This window comes from Poecilia formosa, unplaced genomic scaffold (genome assembly GCF_000485575.1).
Source record: "Poecilia formosa unplaced genomic scaffold, Poecilia_formosa-5.1.2 Scaffold298, whole genome shotgun sequence".
NCBI classification, from domain to species: Eukaryota; Metazoa; Chordata; class Actinopteri; order Cyprinodontiformes; family Poeciliidae; genus Poecilia; species Poecilia formosa.
Window position 1 is genome coordinate 526,856 of NW_006800237.1, and position 7,088 is coordinate 533,943.

A 7,088-nucleotide genomic window follows, 5' to 3' on the forward strand; every position below is an offset into this window, starting at 1 on the left:
GATAGATAGATAGATAGATAGATAGATAGATAGATAGATAGATAGATAGATAGATAGATAGATAGATAGATAGATAGATAGATAGATAGATAGAAAGTAAATTAAAAATCAAAAGTAACATTGATTTGTGACGTGCATAAAACCAAGAAGATAAATCACTGAATGAAACAAAATTTTACGTCGTTCTGATGTAATACTGTTATTGACCACTAGGTCATGCAATTTTCCATGATAAAACTTTCTGCAAACACAATTTGTATTTCACTTCAAGTAAAGACTTCGCGATATTTTACACTATAAACATATTCCTCCATATAAACATTGCTCTTTCAACATACTTTAACTAAAAAGCAATTTAGGTTTTGTCGAGTATACTTGGATATATCCTGTAACTGATGTAATCAACTTTCTCAAACTCATCAAAGATTTATTTTTCACTTAACTTAAACTTTAGAAAAAAAAAAAAGAGGAATTGTGGTGAGCTAGCTGAAACTTCCTTCTGATATGCAGACATTTCCATCTGAATATTGCTTCCTTGATTGCATCTTTTAAAAAAATTGCTCAATATATGCAATAAAAGATATTAATCATACAGATGTAACAAAGATATAAGCTTAGCAACAAGTTTCAGGAAGCAACAAAAACATGTTTTTCCACTGTGACATCAGCAGAAGATCTGATCGTGAAGGTTACAAGAACTATAAACCACATGAGCGGACTTCCTGTGCAGTGGTGACAGCTATTTTCTGACAGCTATATAAAGGAAATGTCTTAGTAGACACTGAGGTAGAAAGCTGTAAAGTGGATTTTTGGTGCCTTATACTTTATGTGTTTTAAAAGAAATGCAAGTTTAATTGTGATTAATCAGTGTTTGATATTTTTTTAACTGATTGACCGTACTAGTTTTGTTCTTATGTTACTTCTTGCGTGTTGCTTTGTTGTCTCTCAAAGAAGTCAGTCTCATTTCAAGTTCAAAACCAACTTCTGGTTGGATAAAAATAATACTGAATCTAATTCTATCCAGGTATGAATATTTCCGGCCCTGACTGTATGAGGGCTTTACTTTTTATTCATCTCTCTCCTCACAAATCCAAAAAGCACCAGCACACATGGTCACTGAGCTCTTACAGCTTTGTCAGCAATATCCCTCTGTGGCTTGTAAACTAAAAAGCCAGCAGTTTTGTTAACCGCAAGCCAACTCCTGTACAGGGAATGATTCACATATGGTGTGAATAGCCAGCACTTTCCAACAACCCAACAGTTCCTATTAAAACACATTTCCAGAGGTCCTTTTAAATGTAAGAGTTAATAATAATTCCAACATGAATTTGCTTAAATAAGAAAGTCCTTTTTTTTTTTTTTTTTTCTATGCAGTCATAATAATCCCCAGCTCTGCGGATGTACACTGAACGGCCTCACGGCAGGAAACAGAATTGCAATAACCTAGTTTATTCATCTGTGTGCAAACCAATACAAGCAGTTAGACCAAAAGCTGTCCTGACCTTTTTGTTTTGGAGGTGACAGGAAGTTGTTGAGACAGAAAGGCTGCATGGATATCCCTCCGCATTGTTTGAGATTTCTGGGAGAAACTGTAGAATGAAAATAGCCGGGGCCAACACAAAACACCAAATGTCTGCGCACACCATCTGGTTTGATCTGGACGAAAGCCGTGAGATAACAGGAAGAGTCCTGGGGCCTGGCATGATCAGGTTGCAAGTCACTTTTTTGAGAAGTGAACTATAGTGAGGCACTAAGCCTAGCTAAACGTATAAAGAGTCTCTAGTTACTGGTGTTTAGGGTCTGATCTCATGGCTTTGCAGAAAGTTTATTATATGATCCAAGAGGAGGATAAAATATCCAGAAAATATTACCAACTAAACCTAAAACATCAGAATTTAAAAGTAGGCAAGAAGAAAAATAAATAAATGAAAAACCCTGACTTATATTTTTATTCTTCCTTTCCACCTAAAACAACCGGCAAATATTACAGAAAATAATTTAATCAACTAAGTAGTTTTTCAAATATAGCATATGTAGATCTTGCATAGTATCTGAAAGGATTAAGGAAGATGCAATGAAGCCCAAAAATATTCATACTTTGGGGTAGCAAAGTAAAAGAGGAAGCAGACTGCGATGTGTTGAGATCTCATGAGAGAGGTGAGTAACTGAAACATGGTGGAACAAAACTAAACAAAATTAGTCCAGCTCAGACAAACAAGCCAAGAAGCCAAGAAACCCAATTCAAAAGCTTAAAAAGATTCAAATTGGTCACCATAAGTTTAAATTTTCAGAGAAGACCACCTAACATGGGAAGACCTGTAAAGCCTGCAGAACTATGTTGAAATTAGAGCATATTTTCAAGTCTAATAAAGCCAATCACACACTTAGTTTACCATCTTGAGCTATCTTTTTCGAAGAGCAAACAAAGGCAAACAAAAATGCAGAAAAGCAGAGATAGGACATATTTCTTAAAAGTTTTTAAAGGTTTTTTTTTTTTTTCATTCCACCAAGGAGTTTGTTCCTGACTGCAAAAGTGTTTTTTATGTGAACCATAATGCACAGTTAAAAGTATCTGCCGGAAAGTCTGAGGTAAGATATTTATTCTTCTTTATTTTGGGATTTTTTTCTCACCTCTGGCAGCCATCAGAGAACAGGAAATCAGTACCACTTTAGCTTGATTCACATTGTTCAGTGAGTCTTTATTTTCTAGTGAAAAACTCTCTTGGGTAAACTAGAGTTCCTCTTTTTGTTTTGCTGAGAAAAAAAATGAAGTGGTTGCTGCTGTCCTCTGTGACAAAGTATGATACATCGTTCTACTCAGAGCCACTTTTATTAAACAGCTCAAGTTTCATTTAATTTTAATTTCTGAGTGTGCATGAAATAGTTTCTCTTTAGACCAATGGCTGACCATATGTCCTTTATTATACAACTCCTTTATATATATTAAAATGAAAATGTTTGCTGTTTAAGCTATGCTTAATCATGAAATGTGCTTATTTTGCGCTGTCCCTGTGTCAGTGGGTTTTTGAGTTCTCTCTGTTGGTGTGTTCACACACATCCCTGTGGGCCCGCAATCTGTCATCTCCATTTTCCTAAAGTCACAAAGCACAAACTCCACCTCATTGTTTTTAAAGTGTGAAATATTGTTGCAAGCACCCTCTACATCAGTGAGCTTTGCGTAGTGAGTTCACCCAGAGGGTAACCATTTATTTCGAGATCGTGCAACTTCTCATAAAAAAGATTCATGAAACCATCCGCTTGTAGCAGTGGTGGCAGCTTGGGATGCTAGCAAAGTCAGTTCTCTTTTGCATGGATTCAATATTTTACAGTGCTTTACAAACTTTGTCTTCAGGTCCCTCCTCTGTGAACTTTATATTTTGCTTTCAACAGCCTTCAACAGTAGAAATAAGCCGACAACACTGGCTTTTATTTATTTGTTTATAATAATGCCTTGGGCAAGCTACCTCCATATTTGCTTCATCTTGGGTTTTTTTATTCATTTCGGTTTTTTTGCAGCCAGATGTCAATACAATATTCACTCGTCACATCAGCTCTTCCTGAAACTAAAGAGAGTAACTTTTATTGTTAAACCCCCTTTAAGGAGTTTCATGAAATCTTAGTTTTATGTTCTATTTTTGTATAACACACAAAACTGTCTAGGAACTGTTACAAGACAATCATTAAACAGTTAAAACTACAAGCACGAAACCAGAAACTGAATTTGCCTAGCTCGTATTGATGATTTTGTACTATAGTAGGATGGGGCATATAAAACTGTGTAGCAGTCTAACTATTAGGCTTTTTGTTACTTAGTTTAATGTTGTTGTTGTCAAATAATTACAAAATATTTGATGTCATTTTTTTAAAATGAAAATTTCATGTTCATCATCCACAGTTTTTTTTTATGTCCTGAGACGTGCTCTTTAAATAACTCTAACAGTTCTGCACTTTAGTCATTTGCATAAACATTTATGTTTTGGTACATAAATGAAGTGAAGTGATGCCACTTCACTGACTTTTGATCTAAAACTTTAATACCTGTTAACACATTTAACAAGTGTGATGTATCGGAACGTTACAAGTGACCCTGACAGATAAAGTTGTGATAAAAATAATTAAATGGTCAGTAGATAGTCAGGATTTCCGGCCTGCATTGCACAAAAAGGGAATGGGTGAGGGTGCGTAGTGGGAGGGAGTTTGATCACGAAGGAGATTATTACATATTTTTGACTGATAAAGGAACATAGCTCACTGCATTCTTTCAAATATTGATGCTCTTTTGGTCTCCTCAGGACACTCGGCATGTAGAGTCGCAGAGGATGATGCTGCAGGTAAGCTAGTGATTCTCTACATCAACAGAGAATGAGGCAGCTGCAGACAAAAATCTTACTGAAATAGGACTTGCATCGACACTAAAGGATGTTTTATTAAACTTTAAATTGTTTGGTCATTCTCTAAAGACCAAAGTAGCTCTTGTGTTGTGGCTATTTATGGCAAATGTTTGGTGTGTGGATGGAAGTTTTTTTGTAAATTATTTTTTTGACCACTTTACACTTTTCACTATTCACATTAAGTTTACTTTCGTTTTTTTGGCTAAGTTGTAGGACATTTTTGGTAATTATTTTGTCGCTAATGTTTTGTTTTACAAGAAATAAACAATATATTTTTTCAAACAAATTAAGTCGGAAGTGCGTTCAAATCAAACCACCTGTTAACACCCACGGCCTTTGTTGGAATATTGGTTTTTGGAAAATAGAAGGCCGCAACATCTTGTTTTACATGTGGTAATAGAAACAGTATGTAAATAAAAAAAAAATAAAAAATCTTTTCATATATTTGTAGAAACTGTTACTGTATTATGACAATATGGTTTTAGACCTACTCTGTGAAAAATGTAGCTCTGTTGGGGTGGGCGTTTATTGTATCATCCCATATATCGTTTATAATTTATAATAAATTTCTTATCATCATATGAAGCTTAATAATTTATTGTTGTCACAATGAATAATGTTAAAAAACTGTCCATATTATTAGGATAGTTAATTTTGCTATTTTTTTACACCTTTTTTCCATGAGAGATTAAATGCAGTTATTGTGTGCAGTTTAGTGATATCAGACATATTTTTTCTAAGACTGCTGTCCAAAAGGAGTGCATTACACATTTTTTTTTCAAGAGCAGTATTTGTGCCATTCATTCAAAGCCATAGCTACCTAACGGTACCAAAGAAGTTAAGTAACAAATAGTTCTTGATCAGACTTTTATTGTTATTTCAACAGCACCACAAAATATTGCGATAAAACTTTAAGCCCATGTCACAATTTCCTGTGGCACAAATTCACTTGCAAGACCAAGAAGAAAAGTAAAAAAAAAAAAGTAAATAAAAATCCAGTAACTGTAAAGTTTTTATTTTGTCTATCTATTCACTTTTTTTCTATTTGCAGGTTCTAAATTAATTCTGAGCTGTTCAACAAGGTTGTGACAAACAAAAGAGAAAATATTGTCAGGTTGTTATAAATGCTGATCAGAAAAGACGTTGCTTGGCTCTTCACCATGACAGCCAAGAGGACTTTCCTGTTGTTGGGTAAGACAAGCTCCTGTTTTAAAACCAGTAGGATAGAGAACATCACCCCAGTTCTAAAGTCTGTACACTGGCTCCCAGTAGCTCAAAGAATATATTTTTTAAAAAACTCTTGTTAGTTTATAAATCACTGAATGTCTCAGTACCACAAAACATTAACGATTTTCTGTTGTATCAAACATCCATTCCACTGATGTCTTCTGGTTCTGGTCTGCTCTGCATCCCCAGAACCAGAACCAAACATGGAGAAACAGCATTCAGCTTCTACACACCACAAATCTGGAACAAGCTTACAGAAAATAGTGAAACAGCCGAAACACTGAATTCCTTTAAATCTAGAATAGAAACCCACCTGTTTAGAGTTACCTTCCTTTCAGCCATAATAAAAGAAACATTGACCAATATATTTAATTTTTCTCAGTTGTTGACTGAGAAAAAGGTATTTTTGTGTTTTTATGATGTAAGGCACTTTGAACTGCCTTGTTACTGAAATGTGCTGCACAAACTAACTTGATTGAGCGATTAAATAATAATTTGCAAAGAATGGAAAGTTTATACCTAAAATACGAACAATTAAGGATGATTTTCACGACTGGCTTTATCAGTGATACCAGTAGCTTGATCTAAAAACAGACTCTCTTCCTGTCTTTGCATGCTCAGAAACTCTATGGTCATTCACCAAACTAGAGACAACTGACATTGCCCAGTCAGAGCCTATAATGGTATTCTGAAATTTTAACACCAGCTGATGTTTACATGTCTTCCAAACAATTATGTATTGAATAACATGGCAAGGTGGTATTACAATTTCAGAAAATCAGGATAAATAATTGTTTTTGCTTTTTCAACTCAAAACTCTTTATCTCTTTGACTCTAATAATTACACTGAATGTAATAATTCTAAATATCCTATGTCCTTTGATGACTGTTGTAATCAATGGTAATACTGTAATAGGCTGCAGTAATGAGTGACACTTTGTGTTCTCAAAATTCATCATATCTCTAGCTCTAATGTTTTGACTCATTGAATCTTGAAACTTTCTTAAAAATACCCTGTATCCTTCAATGACTGTAGTAATCAGTAGTAATGGATGAAATAGTCAAAATGTAATAGGCTGCAGTAATGAGTGACACTTTGTGTTTGTTTTTCAGCTTTGATCCTTTTTCCTTTCCAAACACAAGCATCCTGCGATAATGGGTTTAGTTTGGATAACGGAAAGTGTGTTGGTATGTAATAAAAAGTAACTTTCTTTAAAAACACATATATGCAACACATGTACAGCTCTCAATTAAAAAGTGCTTTGTTCTTTTTCATGACTCATCATTTTGAGTTTTTTTCTTTATTGACTAAAATTATTGTTGTTTTTAGCATTTTTGTTCTTTTTTCACATCAGTATCAATTTCAGTATTAAGCCAAGAATCAGTTCATGCTGTAATAACTTTTCACATTTCTATTTCCTTGACAAAGATGTCGATGAAAGTGCAGAAGACCCTGAAATATGTGTAGAA

General features: G+C 34.3%; 1 long non-coding RNA gene across 1 annotated transcript; it reads left to right on the top strand.

Annotated features, from left to right (window-relative positions):
- Positions 1 to 4,262: 4,262 nt before the first annotated feature.
- LOC103152006 (uncharacterized) lies at positions 4,263 to 7,088 on the top strand. Its single transcript, XR_477696.2, has 4 exons — positions 4,263 to 4,331; positions 5,443 to 5,582; positions 6,732 to 6,806; positions 7,048 to 7,088. It is a non-coding gene; the product is annotated as an uncharacterized LOC103152006 (long non-coding RNA).